The following is a 26,225-nucleotide window of genomic DNA, read 5'->3' as shown; positions in this document are numbered from 1 at the left end:
TATGTGCACGCATACATTTGCTTATGATTTAGGATACAGAAATTTTCAGTGACATGGTTTTCTTCTATTATGAACACATTTTTATTAATATCAATTGTAATAAAAGGGGTCTATTTCTAAAATTTATTTTATAATCTATAAAAAAGTGATGTATGTGCCTAGTAAACACTATCTACAAAGTCAACTTGTAACTCTTAAATTACGTTGACTTTTTTTTGACAGTCATCATCATGTCTATGCTTCTGATTCTTGATTTTTCACTTGGAATGTCTCTTGTTTCATTTCTTAGGTTGGATCCACTGTTTGCTTATTACTTCTTGGTTTACCTTTTGAATTTGCCAAAGCACAACTTGAAGCAACTTCCCTGAGTATAAAAGAGGTAAATTTTCTGAGTTTTTCTGTTTGAAAATGTTTTTATTCTCTACCTGTATGGTTAACAATTTGGTAGCTGATGAAAGTACATGTTGAATAATTTTTTATTGCTTTCTAGGTAATTGATACTACTTTTTGAATGTTGTTTATATGTAAATATCTTTTATTCTCTCCACTTTTACATTCTTTTTCTTTCGATCCTTCTGAAATTTCATGATGTGTCTGTGTATGAGTCTCTCTATAAAGTATTAGATTCTCCATTGAGTCTTTTCCTTTTTGTTGTCACTCTCTCATATATCTATATTTTGAAATATTTAGTTAATTCTTTAAGCCTTATATTTGATTTTAATTTTTTAAAATAATTTTGTCAATCATGTTTAAAAACATGATCCAGTGCATTCAAGAAAAGAAATCTATGTAGATCTTTGAAATGTTGAACTTTAGAGGCAAAAACTTTTTTTCAGGGGATGTAGAGCCTTACCCATGACCAAAATTAAAAAGTAGTAATAGTAGTCTTTGCCCTTCCTCTCCACCTCCCCTTCTTCCTCCTCTTCCTCCTCATCCTACTATTGGTGATTATGTAATGCTGTTGGGTACATAAATTAATACAGCCTTCCTGGAGGGCACTTGTTTAGTAAACACCAAAGCTTTAACAGTATGAATATTAGTTAACCACTAATACATATAAAGTCTACCTCTAAAAATTTATAATTAAGAAATTATAAGAATACCCTAAAACATATCCAAGAATAGGATAACTAATGGTCAATATTGAGAAAATATATCACTTAAGTTATAGGTAAGTGCAAGTAACCAGTGAAAAGTTCCTGAATTAATAGGGTGACTTATTTCAAATTAAATATATTAAAATGGGTAGATTCAGCATCAGTTAATTCAGTGGCTCATACATATCATTGAAGAACTTCTATTTAATTCTCATATTGGCCTATGGCTCCTGTCTACAAATAAACTGGCAAGAATTATGCTGTTACAGTAATTGATTAGACTAAACAAGATTCAGACTAATTTCTGAAAAAGTTATCAAGATTATGTTGGCAATTAGCATGATGATCAGGCTTGCCACTGGAATTGATAAAGTTTTGGAGTTTTATATGACCAGACAGGAGTGGATCTCACAAAGGTCTAAAGCCAGGACCCACTGAACAATGTTTTTGGGTGACTAACTTTAACTTTATTGAATCTCAAAGAGAGTTCACAGTAATTGGTTTGTGCTTAGAACCTGGTGCAATAGAGAGAAACATACTCAGGAATCCAGAGTAGCTAAGACAGAGTCAGGCAGAGGTTATTGGGGTGGGTGGCAGAGCACGGGAGTACAAAACCGTAAAGGCAGGCTTCTAAAATCTGGCCAAATTCTCACCATGCTTAAGTGGAATGAATCACTTACACCTCACATACCACTTATGTCTCACATACCTGAAGTGAGCTATTTTGGGGCGTCTAGAGGTTGACCCCTGGACAAATTCCTCTTTTGTTTAGTTATCCCCATAAGCATCCATAACTTTTGTCAGCATGAAAAAATCCCATCCCCTGTGTCCTTCGGTTTCTTTTTATCACTGATATAATTATCCTTGCGGGTAGTATACTCTGCAACTCTAGCAATTGTAAGAGAATTGGAAAATACTTAGGACAAAATTTTAAAGATAGAAACTTCTATCTTATGAGGACATTGTGTTTATAAAATAGAAATATTTTCTAAATTAATTGGGACTGGATGAAAAAGAGTAAGATTCAATCTGACTTAGAACTTCAGTTCAGATAAACAGTAATCTGTGTGTATCAGAGACACGAATGCTTATGTCTGTATAATTCAGTGGGGTTTCTAAAATTTATGTGATTTTGAGAAACTCCTTGGGAAATTCTACAGGATAGAAGAAAAACATTATAGAGACAGTATCAATATTTAAAGAAAATAATTTGAACTTTGTGGTACAAGGATGTGATGATGATGATAATAATAAATCAATGACATGTATCTACTTAACCTCACTCATGGAGTAAGTAATGCTTTTGCTGTTGAAAGAAGAAATTTCATTAGAGCTCTAAGTGTTTACTTTTTTAAATGCAAATAACATAAGTAGTGCTGAGATAGCAAACTGAATTGAGGATAATACATCGCTAAGTAAGCTTTTTAAGTCAAGATTGATAGATAAAGCACAATCAATATCAAGGACTGATCATGGGTAACTTCAAATAGTCTGATTTTAGCAAATCACAAAGTAAACTTACAGAATTTTCACGAGAGGAAGGTTTCCATTAGCCATCCATGGAATTTGAAATATAATTTTTCAGCAAAGGAAAAGACATAAGCTTGATCCATCTGCCAATGCCTAATATCATAACGTTATTTTTCCTTCTTTTCTTTCCTTTTTCTCCAATTCCAGTAATTTGAAAAGATTCACAAGATACTTAAATTGAAAAGAACATAGGATATACTAGTACTCAACTGTCAAGTGCAGGTCAAATAATTGAAGTCCTTTCTCCTTTTAGAAAAATACATCTGTAAGATGTCAAGATGTCCTGTCTCTTAAAGATAGGTCATAGAGGTTAATGGCTAAGTGCATAACCAAGAGACGTCATGACCTGCATTTGAATCATAGTCAAAACATTTACTAATCATGTGATGCTGGTCAAGTCATTTAAAATGCCTAAGCCTTAGCTTTTTTTTGTCTCTATCCACCTGTATTCATTAGGTCATTATGAGGAATAAATTAAATAATGTATGTTGAAAGTTATATAAAGTTTTCTGACAACCTTAGCAGATGGATCTAGTGTGGATCACTATCCAGGCAAAACTCCATAAAAACTATTGATAAACCATGACCAAACTTAATTATATGTCAAATTTTTTTTCCCCAAAAATGGTAAAAAGGAAGCTCTGTCTCAAATTAGAAAAAGGAAGAAGAACCTCAGAGTAAAGAAATCAAGTTGACCTTGGTGATCCTTGCCAGGCACTGAAGGCTTGGTTTCTCTGTGGACTGTGGTGGATAGTGATGTGGTCTTACTTGCAGGCAGGCTGGAAGCTATAAGTAAGACCACTCATAAAGCCAGGGCACTTGAAATGATAGATAATCTCTAAAAATGAAGGAAACAAGCTACAGAAAGGAGTTTTTCTTTTCTTTCTGCTATGCATGGGAAAAATAAAAGATCTGTGAAAACTTCAATCTCCAGTACTGAACCACACATGAGAAGAGATCAGAATTCCGTAAGACAGCACAACTTTAAAATGTTACATAAGAAAGCATAATGAATATCTAGATATGAAAAATATAGAGTGATTTTTAATATAAATAGCTTAAAAATAAAATTTAAAAATGAAGAAAATTAAAGAACTGTTAGACATGGGAATACACATGCATAAGAACAGAAAGATAAACATATGAGAAATAGGAAGGAAAGAGAGAGTTCTTGCACATTTATAATGGTCGTTTCCAGATGGAAGAATACACAGAATATGGGACAGATTACAGCAGAAGAGAATAGACTAGAAATTTATGGGTTTGAAGAACTAAAATAAAAACCTGAATGCATAATTGAAGAATCACAAACTAAGCAGATAAAACACCCAGAAACATAACAGTTAAAACCAAAAGGAACGACATGTAGATGCAATAGGTCAATAAATAAAAGGTCAAGAGTCCATGTAAATACATCTTTGATTTTCAAACAGTAAAAAATTATGTAATTTTCTGTATTTAGCTTAGGAAAACGCCAAACACGAGAATAAAGACATTTTTCAGGAATAAGACACAATATTACTTATAATCTGACATTGACAGAATGAAAATGTCTTCAATAAGAAATAAATGAGTTATCAGTAAGAAGCAAGATAGCCAATACAGAAATTCTGCTTCTGGCCAGAATGGAATAACAGGAACCAGATCTATGCTTCCAAGTGAAACTATAGAAAAAAAAAAAAATGAACGAGATTATGAAAAAGTGGTTTTCAAGACACTGGGCATCACAAAATGAAGAAAAAGGATCCCTTAGAAATGGGGTGGGGAGGAACATGAGCCCTAGGAAGACCCATGCTTACTGCATTAAGAGTTTTCAGTCTGAGGCGTAACAGAGGAGAAACCCAGGTATAGTCCTGTAGGTCTCTGCATTAGCAATAGCTGAGAATCTGGAAGATCAAAGCAGCAGGGGTTCACAGCACGGAATCTAGTGAGGAAAGAGTTCCAGAGAGTGAATTTCAGAGATCAGTAGAAGGTTCTGTTGAATATTCAGCTGAGTACTTATCAAGGCATGCATGTGAGGAAACTAATCAAGGCCAGGAAAAAAGCACCTGAGAGAATTAGAAGTAACAGTGATTGATGCTTACATGGAGCTAGGAATAGTGCCTGCTCCCCTCAGTGATACTGGAAAACTTGGTGATTCACAGAGCATTACACAAAGTGTTTCTTTGAGTGTGTGTACTAACGGTATAACAATTCATTTAATGTTCTCTTTGCTTATATCCAATATCTATGGGTCATTTTTTATTAGATGATATTTGCCCTCACCAAAGGTTGTATTTTCCTACTTTCAACTTTTTCCAGCTTTCTCAACTCAGTCTATGAAGCTAGCATTACCTTTATATAAAAGGTACTCATAAATTTAGCATAAAAATTATTTTATAGCCCTCTTGTGGTACATTATAGATTGATTCATCTGCTCATTAACCCTTCCTAAACTTAGAGAAACTATTAAGATATGTTAAATATATTCATGTATTTTGCCCTGAATTCTGATAAACGGAATAAGCTAATCTGTAGTCAAAGAAATTACCTCAAAAACCCTCTAATGAATTTGCTTTCTTCACTCTTCCAGCTACATTGCTAATAGCAGTCTTTCAAAATACTTTGGAATTTCTGTTGATTTCTCAAGGGCCTTAAGGATTTTGACTGAATGTGCCTATATGTGTGTGGAAGGGTTATTTCTTGGATGCTTAACATGTTAATACATTTATAGAAAAATAGGCTTTTATCACTTTTTACCTACACAAAATAGACACTAGAGTTTGAGGAAACATTCTTATTTTTCCTATTACAGAGTTCTTTCGTCATGAATTAGCTTCAATGTTAAAAGACAAAATAAAAAAAAATAAACATTATTCAAGAGTAAATACTGTTCTTAATACAAAAGAAAAAACCCCACAGATTAGCATATGTGTTTGAAGGCATAAGTCCTTTCTCCATTCTAACAAATTCAAAGAAAGAAAAATTCTTTGTGGGCTATACCAACAACTTTTTCATGTATTCTTGTACAGAAAACAACAAGACTGTAAGCGGAGTGCTGGATATACCAGAATAGCTTTCCTGTTACAAACCAGAGTGCCTTAGACTACACAGAGAAATAAGTGCTCCAATTTCTCCTTCTCTGTTCACTCTCACTTGCCCAGACTGAAAGTTCTTCCCTTTGATTTTCTCATGAGTTCCCTTATCTCAGTAGAACCAGAACACTTACATTGAAACACTTTGGAAAAGCAAGCTGAGGGAGCACAGGGAGGAGGGCAGCATTGTAGTCCACTGTGGTGGCGGATGAACAGAGCCAAGAGGAACAGGACGATTTTCCTGCCTGTTTTTCCTCTCAGCAGCCTCAGGACTTGTCCCCATGTGTAATAGGAAGTGTTGCACCAAATCACAAGTTTTCAAACCCACAAAGATTCTTTGAAATTTCTTGGAAACTCCTCTAATGATGTGCTTTTGATGGGAGCAAGGGGAAAGTTAAGGGTAGGTGGGACTTCTATTTTAATAGAGCAGCTTTGCTTTTAGCTTTTTTATATTTGGACTTTCTTACGACTTGAATTAAAAAGTTTGGAGAACTGTTAATCCAAGTGATCTCCACAGTCCTTTCTATCCCTGTAAGGCTATAAGGCTTTATTCCATTCTCACCTCAGTAAACAGCCATCCTTCTGACCTATCATCTTAACTATTTGACATTCATTTCAATATTGATGTCACCCAAGTCACCTAGTCACAGATTTCTAAATCAAGTATAAATATTCTGCTAGCCTTGAAAAATTCCTTTAATTCACAAGGTGCTATTTTTAGACAAATTCAAGAACCTCTGTTTCTTACAATTATTACGTCAATATGGTTTCTCCATTGAAAATGTGGAATATTACAGATTGATCTCATCAAACCTTGATGTAGCATTGGAATGATTCAAGCTATAGCAATATAATTTACTGTCACCTATTCTTTACTCAAGGAAATAAAATACAAATAGAATTTATTTTGGTTTTGTCCTGCTTCTCTCCTTCCTGGTCTTTAGTGATGCTTCCTCAAGCAAATAACAATTTATTGATAATTCATTTGGAACAATATCTCCTATTTCTGCCGTAGTACTGTCTTTGCTGCCAATAGACTTCAGTAAGGTAGCCAAACAACTGGCCATAGCCATCTTCCACATAAGGTCACTACTGATAGTCCCATTTTGCCCTGAGAAAAAAGATCCTCTTCTCCCTGAATTACTAGTATGGGACTGAGATTAGACTGTGGTATTTAATAAGACTTGCTCAAGTGTTGAGAGGTGAGAAGAACCTGTGTTCCTGGCCATACACCCTGTCTTAGCTATTTCAATAACTGATAAGACACAGACCAAATCTGATTCATTCAGTTTTACAAAACTCCATGAGGGAGATTAATTAGTCCATACCAAATTAAAATTTGCACAGTTTTAATGTAGATAAATTTGAAAACCTCTATGAAATATATAACAAATTCTTTTAAAAACTTTTTTCTAAATAAGTTAATATATATAATTTTTCCTAAAATAATTCTCCCCAAAACCTATCCCCATAGAGACAGAAGATTCAAAGAGACCAATGCAAAAGAAAAACTAGGAAAAAAAAATAGTTAAAGAAAATCTCACCAGGGATTTTCACAGGGGAAAGACACCAGGGAGATGCACAGGGGAGCTAAACAAATTATTTAAAAAACAAATAACCCTAAACTGCATAAAGTATTGTAGAGTATATGAAAAAGAAGTTTTGAAAATTTATTTGGAATTAATACAACATAGATATCAAAACCTGACAAAAATTACACCAAAACCAGAAACTACAAAACAAACTTACTTATGAGTAGTCTTGAAAGAAAATTTATTAAATTAATTTTAAATTATATATTAAAATAATATATATAATATATATTATTAAAATATATATATTAAAATATATTAAAATATAAATATATATAAAATATATATAAAATATATAAAATATAAAGTATATTAAAATAATATAATATTATGGCTGAGTTAATTATTTCCAGAAAGGTAAGGGTGGTTTAATATTAGGAAGTCAATTAATAAAATCCTTCATGTGGTTAGAATCGAGGAGACTAATCATATAAACCTCTTAATTGGAAAGAAATGGCATTTGAAAAAAAAAATTATTCATGTTAAAACCCTAAATATAAGCAGAATTATTGGATATTGCTTTAACATGATAAAAAATGCAGGTCAAATAAGTCTCTGTCTGGAATATGAAAAGGTATCAATGGAAAAAGTAATACAAACATTAAGAGAACTTAGCAAAAAAGATTATAAAATTAACACTCAAGAAATCTATACCATGTGATTTCACTCATATGTATAATCTAAAAAATTAAATGAATAAATAAAAAGTAGAATCAGTCCTATAAATACAAAGAACAAATTGATGGTTGCCAGATGGAAGGAGGGTGAGGGGATGGGCAACATGGTTGGAGGGGAGCCAGAGATAAAGTCTTCCAGTTACGGAATGAATAAGTCACGGGGATAACAGGTACAGCATAAGGAATACTACGGTCAATGGTGTTGTAGTAGTGTTGTATGTTGAGAGATGGTGGTTACACTTGCGGTGAGCATAGCATAAGGTATAGAGATGTTGAATCACTATTGTACACTGAAACTAGTGTAACATTGTATGTCAAATGTACTCAAATAAAAATTAAATGTATAGCCTTCATATAAGCAAATAAACATTAGTTAAAATACATAATGAAAAAGAATATGCATTGATAACAGTAAAGAAACTAACAGCATTCTAGCATACACATGTTAAAACATACTATAAAACATCCATCATTAAAGTTTTGACTTTGGCATATTAATAGGCACACAGAAAAATGAAACAGAATAACAAATCTCGAAAGACACCTAGTTGCACATGAAATTTTTCCATACGATCATGTTCCATTTCAAAGTTTTGGGATAAATATTTTTTTTTTATTAACGAGGTGCTTTTTAAAAATATATTATTATAGTTGACTTACAATGTTTATATTAGAAATGGATTTAGCAAATGTTGTGAACTATCTGGGTAGTTATGTATAAGAAAAAAAAAGACAAAATGGATCTTTTTTTTATACTTTATGAGAGTAAGCATTTGAGATTTTCAATAAAGGATCTAGAGGAGGTAAGGAAATCAGCAGAACTTTTGACAATATCACAGGGTTTTAGAAACAAAAAAAGTTTGGAGCTGTCAAGGCAGCCAAAGTTGAGAAAACCATGATGCCAGGGTAAAGTGAGGTGTGGGAGTTTGTGCCTGAAACACCTCATGGATGCACAGGGCCAACTCTGGGAAACTAGCAGTGCTGAGAAAACCCAGAGTCCAGGTCTGGAACTGAAGAAGGAGCTTCATTAAGACTTTTGGAGGGCTGTACCCCCACAAACTGGGGAGAACTAGAATTAGACTGAGCCTCCCAAAAATTGCAATCCACATTCGAATTAGTCAATCCTATCTGCCCAACAAGGAATAAAACATTCTCTGTAGGTAAGGATCATTCTACAAAGTTTAAAAATGTATTATACAAAATATCCTATATTCAGGATAGTATTAAGCTAAATTAAAGAAAATCTAAGACTATAATCACAGAGTAGAAAACTCAATATGGTAAAGATAGGGATCCAGCTCATTTTGACTTATAGATTCAATTGAATTGCACTCAAAATTCCAGAAGTTTATATTTGATGGAACCAAACAATCTTACTCTAACATTTATTTATTAAGATTGGGAAAAGAAGCAAAAGAGCAAAGAAAAACTGTTAGAGGAATACATTCCCTGGAGACTTATCCTACCACATATTAATATTTATTGAATGAAGTAAATAAAACTATTGCAAGGACAAAAATACAACAGTGAAAGAACAATCTGGAAACACACCCATCTGTAAGAGGAATTCCTCTTACATTTAGAGTTTTAACATGAGTAATTTTTTTAAATGACAAATGACACTGGTGTTCATTTGGGAAAGAATCATTTTTTCAAAAAATGCTACTCGCTCAGGCAGATATTTGTATAAAAGAGGTAAACCTTAATTCAAATGAAAATAATTCTGAATGTTACTGTAAAGACAAGAGTTCTGAAGGATTAATATATCAGAGAATATTTTCATATCCCTAAGATATGCAAATATTTCTTTATTTGGCTAGATAAGTAAATGCATTAATAAATGCTTAGTCTTAAATATTGAAAAATTATATTTAGACAGGTTTGAAATGAAGCTCTGCTTATTGAAAGATCTCATCCTCGAAGTGAAGAGTCAAGACACAGAAATAATGGGCAATGAATTATATTTGACGTAGACTAGTAACCACAATATAAAATAAGCTAAAAACCAGTTAAAAATTGAGATATGGATAGCAAATGAGCAAAACAATTGAACAAGATCTTGCTACTGAGTTCATCTATAAAACCAAAAAATACATGAATTAATCATTAGGGATATACAAATTAAAACTTCAATAGGATACCACTACACATGATCAAAATGCCTAATTTTAAAAATGTACAAAAATGCCAAGCATTCATAAGGATATAGAGCAACCAAATTGCTCATACTTTGTAAACAATGATTAATTTACTGGTGACTTGTTCAATTTTCTGTATCCTTCAGTAATTTAAAAATGGTGGTTGATTCTCAACCTTCATTAAGAAAGAGTTAAATTTCTTAATGAAAAATCATGTGTTTATAACTGTATCTCAGATCCAAAATTATTACAGGAAATATGGGAAATCCCACATTCTCTTTCCTCCCCAGAGAGAGAAAAAAAAAAAAACAATGATTCATAGAATACCTTTCATTAAGTTTGAGATAGACAGATTTTGAGCACCTACCTTCCACATACTCAGTGACAGTACTTGCTTTCAGGAAAAGCATTTAAAGGATATCTTTTGAGTGCCAAATTAGCATATAAAATCACACGTATATTTTGTAAAATATAAGGATAAAAAATAAAAGAATGTATCTATCCAATTACCTACGAATGGTTCACTTATAAGGAGTTAAATTAGATTTATTATTGTGAAAGACACCCATCATTTAAATGTTGGAATTTTCACACACAGGTGCTGGTTGCCGTACACTAGTATTTTTAAGAAGATACATAAATCCTTGTGCTTTTAGTGTTTATTTCTATTTTTTTCTTTTTTTTTTAAAAAAATATTTATTTTAGAGAGAGAGCTTGTGCAGGGAGCAAGGGCAGAGGGAGAGGAAGAGAGAACCTCAAGCAGACTCTTTTCAGAGCTTGGAGCCCTGATGCTGGGCTTGATCTTAGGATCTTGAGATCATGACCTGAGCCGAAACCAAGAGTCTGATGCTTAAGTAACTGTGCCACCCAGATGCCCCTGGTGTTTATTTCTTTTAACTCATGAAAGGCTTCAGTTTTAGTATTACCTCTTTTCTAATATTACAGATACTAATAAAAATCTGCTGGTGCCTTTTGTGTGATCTTTAGCAATGTCTTTATTATTTATTTATTTATTTTATTTTTTTAATTATGTTATGTTAGTCACCATATAGTACATCATTAGTTTTTGATGTAGTGTTCCATGATTCATTGTTGGCATATAACAATGTCTTTTATCTTCAGAAACTTAACTTGTGTCTACCTCTATTCACTCTATACCTATAGAGAGAGACTCAGAGGTAGATGGCCCAGTTTCACAATATTTTATTGACACAAATTACATTCTAACAGTCATATATCAGAATAAGGCTATGCTAAAACTCAAGCCTTCAAGAGAAATAGATTTGTATAGGAAAAATATAGCAAGAGGTTGAAAAAAGTTCAAAGAATCAAATGAATAGGGCAAGATACTTGGTCAACATATAAAATGAGAACATCAAATTTAATACCATTATGCAGGAATAACATGGACTTCCAGGGCAAGTATGACTTATGCATGCCACGCTGAAACATTGTGCCAAAGAAAACCACGTCCATTATTGTAAAGAAACTGCAGTTTGGGGGCTACTTAATAGCCATGAAATCATATTCTCAGCCCAGTCAAAGACCAAATCAAGATCTTACAAACAGACATCTTGCCATTTATCCTTCTTTAACAAATAAAATGTCTTACTTTACCTGTCACTGTTTAGGACCACAGCCTAGCCCTCTGCTCTCTTAGAATTCTGGAAGAAAAATCATCACCACAATAAAAACATTTTCTTTCTCTATGTATTTAACTTTTTCATATGTGGTGTTTATAAAATTCAGTGTCTGTGAAAATATTTCTTTTGCCTAAAGGAAAAGAAATTAAAATTGCAACTGATTTTTAGCCTAAAAGCAAAGTAAGATTCTCCCAGTTGGCACTTTTATTCAAAATTGAATATTAAAATCAAATAGCTCCTGGCAAAGACAGTGATGATCAAAGGTAAATATTATGAAAACCAAGGATTTGTTTAAAAAGGGAAAGGAAACTACTTGGCCTTGTCATTAAAAGTGAAAATGGTATTAACATATCAGTCTCAATATGGACTGATGGATATGGCAGAGACCAATTGATCTGGTTGGCAAATGCTTAGTGGAAATCACAAATTATTGTACAAGGAGATAAAGAAGTTACAGTCAATAAAAGCAAGATGCTCTCTTAAAGAATGCGCTCTTTCTATTAACATCTAAATCCTGCTGGCTATGCATGTGTTTCTGAGGTTGAGAGTAATGAGACTTTAATAATTTTATTATTCAGGAATAAGTTACTAAGCTCCTAGTAGGTGGCAGGCACTGGTCCCAGTCTTACAAATGCAAAGAGAAGTAAGACATACCCACACATTGCTAAGAATCAATTATTTTAAAGGAAACAACTTAACATGAGTGTTCCACCTGCCAAAAGTTTGAGGGTCTGTGTTTTATGTAAGAATAAAGGAGAAATTAATACTGCCAGTCAACAGATATAATAAATTTTTATTAAGAGCTTATTGTGCTCAGCATTGTCCGGGACATGATATTATAGTAATAAAGAGTTAAAGCATGATCTTAATAGTAAGATTTAAAACTTGCTAGGAAAAAAATGAAAAGATTCCCCACATAAGGAATATAAAGGTTAAGTACAATATCAAGAACCCATATTTTGGGAAACAAAAAAATAGCATTATGAGCACAGAAGTGCTGGATAAAATTTCTATAATATGGACCAAAACAAGGGTGCCTACTCTAGCATTCATATTTAATATGCTACTGGAATTCCTCGCTATAGCAGTCCAGCAAGGAAAAGAAGTAAAAGGTATTAGAATTGGAAAGGAAGAAGTAAAATTGTTTCTATTTGCAAATGATAGGATTTTATGTATAGAATCTCAAGATTCAACCAAAAACCATTAGATTTAATCAGTGAATTTAGTAAGTTTCAGGATACAAAATTAGCATAAAAAATCATTAGCTTTTCAATACACTAAACAATGGATTTTCTGAAAAAGAAATGAAAAAAATCAATCCCATTTACAATAGCATCAAAAACAAAGTGGGTGCCTGGGTGGCTTAGTTGGTTAAGCGACTACCTTCAGCTCAGGTCATGATCCTGGAGTCCCTGGATCGAGTCCTGAATCGGGCTCCCTGCTCAGCAGGGAGTCTGCTTCTCCCTCTGACCCGCCCCCCTCTCATGCTCTCTCTCTGTCTCTCTCTCATTCTCGCTCAGATAAATAAATAAAATCTTTCTTAAATCAATAAAGTGCTTAGGAGTCAGTTTAATTAAGGAGCTTTCTCAGAAAACTATAAAACAAAGTTTCTTAAAAAATTGAAGAAGACACAAATAGTTGGAAAGTTATCCCATGTTTATGGGTTGGAAGAATTAATGTTGTTAAAATGTCAGTACTACCAAAAGCCATCTATAGGTTCAATACAAATTCTATCAGGATTTGAATGACATTTTTTATAGTAGTAGAAAAAAGACTCCTAAAATTTATATAGAACCATAAAAGACTCCTAATAGCCAAAGAAATTATGAGGAAGAAGTACAAAGCAGGAAGAATCATACTTCTAATTTCAAGCTATATGCAAATACAAAGCTATTATCATCAAAAACAGTATGATACTGGCATTAAACAAACAAATGGACCAAAGGAACAGTATATAAAATCCAGAAATAAAAGCCAAGCACATATGGTGAACTAATATTTGACAGGGGATCCAAGAATACTCAATGGAGAAAAGGCATCTCTTCAATAAATGGTGCTGGAAAATTAAATAATCACATGTAAAACAATGAAACTGGATTCATAATCTATACCACTCACAAAAATGAACTCAAAATGGACTAAAGATTTAAACGTAACACCTGAAACCATGAAACTTCTAGAAGAAAGCATAGGAATAAAGCTCCTTGACGTGGGTCTTGGTAATGATTTTTTGGATATGACACCAAAAACACAAGAAACAAAATTGAGAATAAACAAGTGGGGCTACATCAAACTAAAAAGCTTCTGCACAGCAAAAGAGAACATCAACATAGTGAAAAGACAACCCATGGAAAGGAAAAAAAATATCTGCAAACTATGTTTCTAATAAGGGGTTAATATCCTAAATATGTTTTAAAAAAACTATTACAAATGAACAGCAAACACGTACACACACACACAAAACACAAAAAACACACAAAAAACAAAAAAACACATAACCCAATTAAAAATGGCCAAAGGACCTGAATCGATATTTCTTCAAAGATCTACAAAATGCCAGCAGGTACATGAAAAAATGTTCAACATCAATAGTAATTAGGGAAATGCAAGTTAAAATAATGAGATATTACCCCATGCCTATTACAATGGCCATCTTCAAAAGACAAGAGATAACAAGTAATGATATGGAGAAAAGGGAACCCTTGTGCACTGTTGGTGGGATTGTAAATCGGTATAGCCACTATGTAAAATAATATGGAGGATCAAGAAAATTAAAAATAGAACTATGATATGATCCAACAATTCCCCTTTAGGATATATTCACTTTTGGGATATATCCACTAACTCAAAATGATTCTGCACCTCCATGTTCATAGCAGTGTTATTTATGATAGCCAAGACATGGAAACAACCTAAGTGTCTATCACACACACACATACACAAGAATATTATTCAGCCATAAAAAATAAAATCCTGAGGCACCTGGGTGGGGCTCAGCCGGTTAAGCATCTGCCTTCAGCTCAGGTCATGATCTCAGGGTCCTGGGATTGAGCCCTGCATCGGGCTCCCTGCTCAGCAGAGAGTCTGCTTCTCCCTCTCCCTCTGCTCCTCCCCCTGCTTGTTCTCCCTCTCTCTCAAATAAATAAAATCTTTAAAAAAAAAAATCCTACCACTTGAAATAATTGTGGATGGACGCTGAAGGTAATAGGTTAAGTGAAATAAGTCAGAGAAAGACAAGTAATATATGCTCTCCACTTGTATGTGGTATCTTAAACATTAAAAAGAGATCAGAGTACTTGCTACCAAATGGAGGGTTGTGGGAGGGGTAATTAGAGGAAGAAGGTCAAAAGGTATGAACTTCAGTTATGAGATAAATAAGTACTGGTAAGTACTGTACAGTGTGATGATTACAGCTAACACTGATGTATAATATATAGGAAAGTTGTTAGTAAATCCTAAAAGTTCTCATCACAAGGAGAATTTTTCCCCCTTTTTTTTTATTTTATCTGTATGAGAAGTTGGATGTTAGCTGAACCTAACCTATCATGGTAATCATTTCATAATTCATATAAATCAAACCATTGTGCTGTATGCCTTAAACTTATACAGTGATGTATGTCAATTCTTAATAAAACTAGAAAAATATTTTATAATGTTGAGGCATCATTAAAGATGGACATAGGAACAGCAATTCGTTTGGAAAGTATAAATATAGAGGCTAGGAAAATTATTATTGAGATTTAGGTATATAAATTATTTAGTTATTGGAAATTTAGAATATGAAAAACATTGTTCTGGGTTCTGGAAAAAAAACACAGGGAACAAAAAAAATAGTCTTCCTATATATATGTAAAGAAAGAATTTTTAAAAAGAATAATGTATAGGGGTATCTGGGTGGCTCAGTCATTAAGCATCTGCTTCGGCTCAGGGCCCTGGGATCAAGCCCCGCATCGGGCTCCCTGCTCCACGGGAAGCCTGCTTCTCCCTCTCCCACTCCCACTGTTTGTGTTCCCTCTCTCGCTGTCTCTCTCTCTGTGTCAAATAAATAAAATCTTAAAAAATAATAATAGTAATGTATAAAAACATAGCATGTCAGATGTCTTTAAGTGACACAAAAAACAATAGTATTGATAAAAGGGTAAGTAGTTTATGTGCATTATGGAGGGGCTTGTTTCATATTGGGTGGTCAGGAAGACCTGACAATTAGGTGACATTTAATCAGACATAAAGTAAAGGAAATCCATTGAATTTTTTTTTTTTTTTTTTTTCCATTAAAAGTGAAGTTTATAAGTTTTAAAAATGAGAGAATGAGCCATGGTCTGGGTCAAAAATATGCCTGATAGCTTGAACATAAAGTAATATAGCTAAAATGTAGGAGTATGTTTGATTTCTCTTTTCAGGATGATCAAGGACTCCAGTGTACTGGGTAAGAGTGAATAAAGAAAAGGTAGTAGAAATGAAGATATAGAGAAGTCATAGGAAGACAGATCATGCAAGGCCAATGTAGGCAATTGAAAGGACTTTTAATTTTACTCAGAGTTGTGTAGGAAAATTTTGAACTAAGGAGGGGATGATATTATTTGAACTCTTTTTTATTTTTTTTCAAATTTTTATTTAAATTCTATTTAGTTAACCTATAGTGTAATATTGGTTTCAGGAGTAGAATTTAGTGATTCTTACTCAACTATAATACCTAGTGTGCATCCCAACAAGTGCCGTCCTTAATGCCCAGCACCCACTTAGCCCATCCCCCACCCAACCTCCCCTCCATCAACCCCCAGTTTGTTCTTTGTATGGTTTGCTTCCCTCTTTTTTCCTCTCCCCTATGTTCATCTGTTTTATTTCTTAAATTCCCATATGAGTAAAATTATATGGTATTTGTCTTTCTCTGACTGACTTATTTCACTTAACATGATACACTCTAGCTCCAAATGTCCATCCACTGATAAATGGATAAAGAAGATGTGGTGTATATACACAATGGGATATTACTCAGCCATCAAAAAGAATGAAATCTTACCATTTTCAACAACGTGGATGGAGCTTGAGTTATGTTTTAAAGGGTTCACACTGGTCACTAAGTTGTATGTAGACCGAAGAGAAGAGCAAGACCAGAAGAAGCAAGATAATTGAGTAATTAGATGAGATAAATCTAAATCAAAATGATGATGTCTCAGACCTGGAGTTTGGCATTGGAGGTACCATGAAAAGGGCAGATTGTAGATGTACTTTGAGGACAGAGCCAATAGGATTATCTGATGGGATGGATATGGGGTGTGAGAGAATGAGAGCATTTAATGATTCCAAAGTTTTTGACATGATCAACTTAAAAGACACAGTTGTTATTGCCTATAATGTTAATGAAAGAGACAGAGTGAGTTTGAGGAGAAAGATCAAGTTTTTTTTTATTTTGGATGTATGAATTTGAGTCATCTGTTGGACCCCCAAGACATGGTGAATAGGCAGATCAAGTATGCAAGTCAGTGGATGATTCTGACTAAAAAGAGTAACGTAGTTTCTTTGTGGTGATGTAACAGTTCTGCACCCCTATTATAGTGGTTATATGAATCTATACATAGGATAAAATGTCAGAGGATTATGCACCAAAGAATGTTTTGAATGAGTACATATAAAAACTGAGAAAACCCAAATAAGACCTGTGGTTTAGTTAATAGAATTGCTGTAATGTGAAAACCCTAGTTTTGCAAATTGTACTCTGTGTAGACAATATTATCGGGGAACCTGGTTAAAGAGTATAGGAGAATTGTCTGTACTATTTTTGTAATAGTTTTGTGCCTGCTAAGTGAGTCTAAAGTAACTTCAAAATAAAAAACCTGAAAATATAAAATAAGACGATAATGGATAACTCAGTATGAGTTCTAGCAGCATACCACCTTTACAAGTGCTCCTTGGATAGAGGCTCTTTCTCTGCCTCCATGGCAAGTGAAGATGTCTAGTGGTCCCAGAAGGAAAGCCCTGCTTGAACCATTTAAGAGAAACTGTGAGGAGGTAAACTGGAAACAACTAAGTAAACACAAGAAATTTCAGGAATTTTGCTATGCAGGGAAAATGAGTGTTCACTGAAGAATTAAGGATCAAGTGACTCTTTCTAAGATAAAAAAATATATATAGTTTTATATTCTCATGGGAATGATCCAGTAGGTTTAGAAACTTAGATTCAGGAGAGAGAGCACAGTTGTTGGGATTTTATCTTTAAGGAGGAGAGAAGGAATGGGATCTAATGCACGGGTGTTGGCTTTGGCTTCAAGTAGGATCAGAGGCAAATATATCTCTATCATCTATCTTTTTTTTTTTTTTTTGAGAGTGAGAGTTGAAAAAGCGAGTAATCTTGTAGAATTGTAAGAGAGCATTAAGTTCTCACTTGAAACTAGTGATCATGAATTTTCAGAGCAGTAGGTCTTCTTAGTTGTGACTTCCTTTAGTCATTCAGCAGTGAGAATTTACTATGACTGAGGTTTTCCTCAAGGAGCTGACAAAAACAGGAGGAGTGGGCGAGGTAGTTAAGGGTATTTTCCAGAGTGAATCTGATGATAGGTGTTGGAGTCTAAGCTGGGCAGAAGAAAATTAAGGGCTTTTGGGCAACTTTTGCATGATAAAGCTTTGTCACTGTTTGCACTTAGGTGTCTTTCTACTATATCTATATATCTCTATATATCTATATATATAGATATATGTGACGTGTCACATTCAGAACTTTGAAAAAAATAGAATACTTTGTTATATATGTAAACTCATAGTCTTATAAACAGCACTTTTTACTGCCTTCGTGGCAAGTGAAAATTTCTAATGGTACAAGAGTAAATTTGTATTTGGTATTAATCCATACCCTGCAGAAGAATAAGCTAATTTTTAAATATGTATGAGCAATGTTAAATACATTTTTTATAATTTAAAATGTATGAGCAGTTTTTTTTCTTATTGGAAGTATGTATCAACTTCTATATTTCATATGGTTCCAGTGATTTTTTAAGCTTTGTTAATTGGTCAGTAGGAATTTATTGTGTCTATTACATGATCCACACCACATTTATCTACTAGAAAGAAAATGGAGCTAATAGCAAATAACATTTATTTAATAGTTATTAATAATTTCACTGGCACATATTTGATACATTATCAGTCGCTAGTATTGTAGAAGATATTCGGATCATATACATTAATACCTTTCTTTTTTTAGAGTTTGTTTCATAGGGCCAAAGATAATTGTTTTCCTTATTGATCAAATAAAGCATTAGGGTCAAAATCACCTCTGCAGTTTCTTTGTGCATTGTCATTGTGTTGTATCTTTACTTTCCACTGACTAAATCCTGCCTTAGAATCTGCAAGCTGGTCATAAAGAGTCTAAACATAGGCATCAAATTTGTGCTTGCCATATCCTCATGTTTGCAAATTCTGTATATAAACTATTGAAGTTTAGAGATGATATGGTATTTGCTACCTCACCAGAGACCAAAGAGCAATCCTTACCTGAAAAGTATAGTAAATCACATTTTGATATAAGTAGCTCTTAATACAGTCAGGTCTCTAATTATTGTCTGCCAATCTGCCTATCTACAGAGACAACTTTTATCTAGGTCAGTATGAATTATTTTTAATGGAAGATAAAACTACAATGCAAAAACCACCAACAGAAAACAAAAACAGAAGAGAAATAAAAGAATAATAAAAGTAGCTTACATCTCAAAATTCAAGCTCAGATAGAGAAGAATTTTTTTTCTTAGAAAACCTCCCTAACTCAGGGACACCAAGAAATGGCCCATTATCAAAATAGGTGGTTTGGCTAATTATACTTTCAATGAAAGAAAAATGATATAGGCAAATGGATTTCTTGAATTTAAAACCAAGCACTTCATGTCTTACTACATTCCTGGGAACACTGACCATGGATTCTTAGAACACCAAAAAATAATTAGCATCTCCATAAAAGACATCCCCTGTTACTTCACACCATTTATACCTGAGGCTGGGACATAGATTTGCCACTCAGGTTGTATGATCTTGACTGGTTACTTGATTTCTCTGAACCTGATTTTACCCAGTTATGGGAGTGAGGCATGTTAATAAATAATAAAATGTGCTGACTCCTTGAGAAGATGCAGATCAGGACCAATGGATCAGTAATCACAACAGCTAACACTTAACATACTGTTTCCCATGTGCCACAGACTGTTGGGAGTACTCTACATGTGTTCACTTATTTAATCCTTGCAACAACCATGTGAAGCAGGTGCTGTTATGAGGTCCAGCTTTCAGATAAGAAAACCAAGTTCTAGAAAGAGAAAACTTGCCTGAGATCATTAGCAGAGTTGATTTTCAGACCTGTGTTCATCTGGCTTCAGAATTGCAGGAATTAATTTATAAATCACAAAGATCTATGCAACCTCCCATCATCTTTTAATTGCATAAGGTCATAGCAATTGTGATTTTGACCAAAATGATATCAACCACAAAAACCACCTTTCTGCATCACTAAAAGAAGGTAGACACAGGAGAGGATTACAGAATGTTGCTGCAACTGTATTCCACTAGTCTTGTGGCATCAAGCAAGTGACGGGGAAAAAATCTGTGTTCTAGGTCATCTGATGCCTTGAACAATTTTGCAAACATGGAAAATTTGACAAAACCCAAACTCAAATTGCCCCAGCAATTTTTATCCATTTGATGTTTAAAGTATGTGTATTTCTAGGGAACTAAAATCTCCACTTGTCTAATTCAACTTGTCAAAATGTTTCTAACGGCTCTGTGCTGTTGTAGAATATTTATGATGATTCTTTGAGAAAATAAAATTGTGTTGACTATAAGAAGAACTAGAATGACATAAGTTAGTTTAAATGCCTTTTTACAGAAAATCTGTATATTTGCAACTCAATCTTGCATCTCAAATTAGTTACATTTCATTCTTTAGACATTTACTAAGTAAGAACTATGCTAGGGGCACCTGGGTGGCTCAGTCGGTTAAGTGTCTGCCTTCAGCTCAGGTCATGATCTCAGGGTCCTGGGTTAGAGCCCCACATCGGGCACCCTGTTCAGCGGGAAGCCTGCTTCTCCCTCTCCCTCTGCCTGCCGCTCTCCCTGCTTGTGCTCTCTCTCTCTGTGTCAAATAAATAAATAAAAATCTTTAAAAAAAATTTAAGAACTATGCTATTAACAATAACCATTATTGATTGAATGCTGATCATGTGCTAGGATGCATATTAAGATGAATTGTAAGATTCTCAAGCCCCTGGCTTGGACTGTTCTCTGATTCCCAAGCCTTGTAGATGACTTTTACTTGTTTTATTAGCTAGAAATTTTTCAGCTGTAAGTGTGAGGATCTAATACAAGTTGATGTTAGCTAAATAGGAAACTTAATGGTTCCTATAAATGAAGAGGCCAGTGGTATATCACATCTGGTCAGCTGGCTCAAGGGACCGAGAGCACTTTTGATCATCTATTCTTTCTCATCTCTTTGCTTTCTTCTATATTGTTTTTGTTTATTCTTTATTGCATAGTCTCTCTTTTGGCAGCTGCTGGGTTATATTCTAATAGGTTTCAAGCACCGAGGAAAGATGGCTTCTGTTGTTAGTAGTTTCAGCAAAGGTTGGTCGGTGCTTTTTCACCTGGTTTGGGAGGTAACCTTATACCTGGTTCCATGACTCCATCCTACTGGAACTATAGGAGAAGAAAATCAGTACTTACTAAAGGGTTAAAAAGCTGTTAGAATATTGCATAAGTATTCAGGAAATTCTTGGGATGTTCTTATACTAAAAAAAAAAAATCTGAAATTAGAATTTAATTGTATATTCTGTAATTTTATTTGCTAAATCTGGCAGCTTTACTCGAGTTTATTAGCCTATATGATAAATTAACCTTTCCAGGGGCACCTGGGTGGCTCAGTTGTTAAGCGTCTGCCTTCGGCTCAGGTCATGGTCCCAGGGTCCTGGGATCGAGCCCCACATCGGGCTCCCTGCTCAGCGGGAAGCCTGCTTCTCCCTCCCCCACTCCCCCTGCTTGTGTTCCCTCTCTCACTGTGTCTCTCTCTGTCAAATAAATAAATAAAAAATCTTTTAAAATAAATAAATAAATTAATTAACCTTTCCAAATATGGTAATATGCATGTCCTAAAGGCACACTCATAAGCAGAATGATAAACCAATAAACCAAACAATACATGTCAAGAATGACATTTTTCTAGTGTCAGGAATTATTCAAAACTCTTCTCATGCAGTAAGTCATGTAATCTTGTAAAAACCCTGGGAGGTAAATAATTTGATTATTCTTATTTTACAGATAAGGAAATTGGGGCACAAAGGTGTTAAATATCCTGAATGTGAAGCAGCTACCAAGTGTTGACAGCCAGAGTTGAACCAAGTTGTGAGGCTCCAGAGATATCTTACAGGTAATCTTTTTAATAGTTTCATGTCTTTTGCATTTCAGGGCAGCATTAACAAGCTACTCTGGTAAAAACCAAACTTTTCTTTTTCTACTGACATCTTCATAGTCACCTTCCTTGGGCTACATTTGCAAAGAATATGAACTGTTTCATATACTTGAATTCCAAACGCACTATTATTACTTGGTAAGTTAAGAGACTCATTTGCCCTATTAGCCTGAAATCCAGTATCTATCCCATTCTCAAATAATCTGCTAAAAGAGAGAAATCCAGCTTCACCTCTAGAGAACTTGTCTTACTAAACTGCACAGCATTTTCTTCTTGCTGTCACCCTATGTCACTGCAGAAGGGCAATCCTTAACACTGGGGCAGATGATGTTTTACACTCTTATGTGGCTCTGTGTTCATGCACAGAACTCAATGCTTGTACAAGAGCATTCGAATGAGCCATGAGTTCTCCATGCTTGGGACCTCAAACCTCAATATCCAAATATTCTTCTACGCTTGGGGAACAGAACAGTCCCCAGTGCAACCTTCCATCTTATGGACCAGAATTCCCATAATCCCTTTAATTCATTCAGGAGGAAAGAGAAGAAAACAAAAAGTCTGGCAACCCTTTTCGGTTGGTCAACCTAATACATAAGTTAGGCTTTCTTCCTGCCATTCTTCCAAATCTAAATATAAATGTTGCAGGTGAGAAGTTTTTAAAGTAAATTTCATTATAACAACTAAATTCCAATTCTCAGCTCTCAGAGGAACGTCTTTCTACCATAGCTGCTACAGCTTAATGGTCAACACAATTAGAGTTAGAGGTTTGAAACCAGATTTATAAAGATATTCTTAAATTTCTCAGAGGTTGACTTTTTTTTTTTTTGACTGCTTAAATCCTGCCAAAATAAGCATAACTTCCTGACTGACTGCCAGCATATCTACTGAAAGGTAAGTCATTTTAACATAAGTATATTATGGTTGAAAGTGTCTGGGTAAAACATGTGCAAACTAGGTAGTCTTTTAGGTTCAATTTAGATGCCAAATCCCTACACATGTATACAAAAACAAAGATACCATGTTAAATCCATGTTTAAAAAACTTATCAGTACTACTTAGCAAAAAAAAAAAAAAAATGGAGAAAAATTGATTTACTGCAATATGTCATGTAACTTCAATTTCCCTGCTTTCCTCTAGACACCAATACTACTTTCCTAACACAGAGAGTAAATACCTTTTTTGTTAAACAGGTGTGTTCATATGGTAAGCAGAAGGCATTGAGCCTTTCATGACAGGCAACGTTTTAAAATAAATTTGCCACTAGCCACTTGTCACTGGTCTTGCCCGAGGAACAGGGGAGACCCACGGAGCTGTGCCTCAGTGCCATTCTTTCTGTTCCTTTCCCAGCCACCTCCTGGGTCAAGTAGGGCTTGTCTCAGGTTGTAGCAGCTTGAATTTTTCCTTGACAAGGAAAAGTCAAGATAGGGAGCTGAGTTGTTATAGAAATAAATGGAAGAAAAATCTACAAGCATATGGTTTCAGTGAACCTCTAACTCCATGCATTATAATTACCTGGATTCTTTGCTAAAAATATTTATTCTTTGGGACTACACTGGATCACCTCTTCCAGTTGGGGGCAGATGCCCCTCTGGATGGGGCAGAGGGATCGATAATTTAAAGATTTATGGCAGTCTTCTAAAAATGAGGTAATTATATATGTTTTTTATGGCAGCGACCTCAAGAGTATGGAAAACTCTAGTATAAACTTGGCACATTATTCTGAAGAGGGATGTTTAAGAACATATGGCATCCAGTAGGCTGGGTTCAAGTCCTGACCTGTCATTGAGAGGCATCTGTTACTTAACTTCTTGGAGTCTCAGTTTGCTGAATTAAGAGAACTAGATAGGAACATAGGCGGGAAGCGCTTACACAGCATCTGGCGTTTACTAAGCACTCAATAAATAAAAGCATTATTATGAAAAAGCACGTCAAATAAACTTGAATTTCTGTTACAAAACAAGAGATTTTCAAGAAATGTTTTATTTGAAGCTGGTCCTTTCAGACTGTGCTTCATTCCGCTCTGCCTGTATCCATACTTCTTTGAAAGGTTTCGGAAGCTCTGATCTGAGAAAAGAATGTTTTGGTTTTTTTTTTCTTTAAGGCATTGCTATTAACTAGTCCTTTCTTTGAAATCTTGCTATTATTAGTGTTTTCTATTATATAGTCCTTTCTTTGAAGACTTGCTATTGTAAAGACCCAGGACTGACCATAGCTGAGAAAAGGACTAATGCTAACTAAAATATACTTTAGACTAAGGTATATTTAGGTAGGGATGCTAAATCATTGATTTTAAACCAAAAAAAATGTGGAAAGGATTTTGAATACCATATTGGCATGATCAGCATATTCTTTCTCTTAGTTGAGCTATAGAGAAGCCAAATATCTTTAAAGGCAACATTTTTTTAGAGTGAAAAATTGTATTCACAGAAATAACGTACGTGCCAGAAGCTAAAGTCTGTTCTATGATCTGAATCCATAGGAATGAGAAGGTCACTAAAAAGGAGACTGACTCACAACAAAAGGACTTCTGTAAACCAAATGTTAATGGCAATAGATTATGGTACAATTTTGCTGCAAGTTCTGGAATCCTCCCAGTCTCTTTGCCTAAATCAGCCATCTCCACTTGGGATTTACATTTGTCATCAACACTGGCAAATTCGAAATCCATTAGCTAAATCTTCCTTTCCTGTGAACACCAAACTCAAGATCACCTCCAAAGTTGTCCTCTCTATTGTCCACCTCTCTCTATTGGTGTTTCTCTTCCCTGTGTTTTCTGTGAGGCTACAAAGTGCACTTTTTATAACTTTAACAAAGTTACTTTCTAGTTATGTTAATTCATTAAGCTGTAAAGACTGTAACCTGTTGATGAGTCTTCCTATGTCTGAAAAAATGTTACACATATATCTGTTTATCATGTATCTGTCTGTCTGTCTGCCTCTCCACCCTTCCGTCCATCCTAATTCTGTTCAAAAAAAAAAAAAAAAAAAAAAACCCTAAAAATGACAGTTCAGTTCCTGTTCCTAAAACTGTGAATTCTGAAATGCTACAACAACTGGTACATCTGGAATTACTGGCTGATTCCAGGACTGGTATAAGAAATGTTCAGGGTGAGTCTGTGATATTTGTATGAGAATGCAAAGAAATAATAAAAGTCTGATAATTTTATATCCAAAGGACTTTAGGACCAAAGCAAAGGAACGCCCACTGAACAAAGATGGGAAAACTTGTGCAACAAAAATAAAATCAGAATCTATTCATTAATATAAATGGAGTATATATTTTAAAAGTGAGTTAATAAGGATACTTAAAGAGAAGATATAGTCAAACAACAATAATAACAAGATATAACACAAACAAAAAGCTTTATTGATTACCACCTGGGTATTTAGAGCACCGCTTCCTTACTCTGAATTGGCAATTATAGGAAAATTTAATATCTTCCCTGCTGATCTCATATTAACTGTATTTTAGTGTAATCACATACTCTTAGCTAATGATGAAGAGGGTTTTTTTAGAGAAGAATTTAATAAATAAAGAAGAAATACCAGAATTAAAACATTGCCATTTTGCAGTTTTTAATAAAATAATTTGTTTTAGGCAGAGGAGTAAACAATTAAATGAAAAAAATGATAGGGAACTTTATAAAGGAGGAATTAGGCTGTTACCACCAGAACATCAATGATCAATCTTGTGATTATTAAAAGTGAGACAGCCAGGTATTTTTGCCTCTTAGAAGCATAATTCCTAAAGTTGAACCTGAATTTACGCAGACTTCTAGATAATAGTTCCAATTTTTAAGGAAAAATAATTCCTCCAACAATTTAAATAGCATCAAAGAAAGGAGATAGACAAATCAAGAATGTAGTTCATACCATTGGACAATTTACATGGCTTTGGCAACGTGACAGTATTGTGAAACAAGAAAAAGGATTTGGATAGAAGAAATTCTAGATTAACAAAGACCTCAGAAACAGAGCAACCAACCCAATGTATATAATTTGAAAAAACGACTTTTAAATAGACATTTGAGACA

The 26,225-nt window shown here is 34.2% G+C and overlaps 1 long non-coding RNA gene across 1 annotated transcript in view; it reads left to right on the top strand.

Annotated features, from left to right (window-relative positions):
• The first annotated feature begins 289 nt into the window (after positions 1-289).
• LOC116630584 overlaps positions 290-26,225 on the top strand; it is a 130,426-nt gene continuing 104,490 nt past the window's right edge. Inside the window, exons 1-2 of the long non-coding RNA XR_004298981.1 lie at positions 290-379; positions 22,042-22,150. This is a non-coding gene — a long non-coding RNA (uncharacterized LOC116630584). The remainder of the gene's footprint in view (positions 380-22,041; positions 22,151-26,225) is intronic.

This window comes from Phoca vitulina, unplaced genomic scaffold, assembly GCF_004348235.1.
Source record: "Phoca vitulina isolate PV1807 unplaced genomic scaffold, GSC_HSeal_1.0 scaffold4, whole genome shotgun sequence".
NCBI lineage: Eukaryota > Metazoa > Chordata > Mammalia > Carnivora > Phocidae > Phoca > Phoca vitulina.
This window is presented reverse-complemented; position numbering and strand designations above follow the sequence as displayed.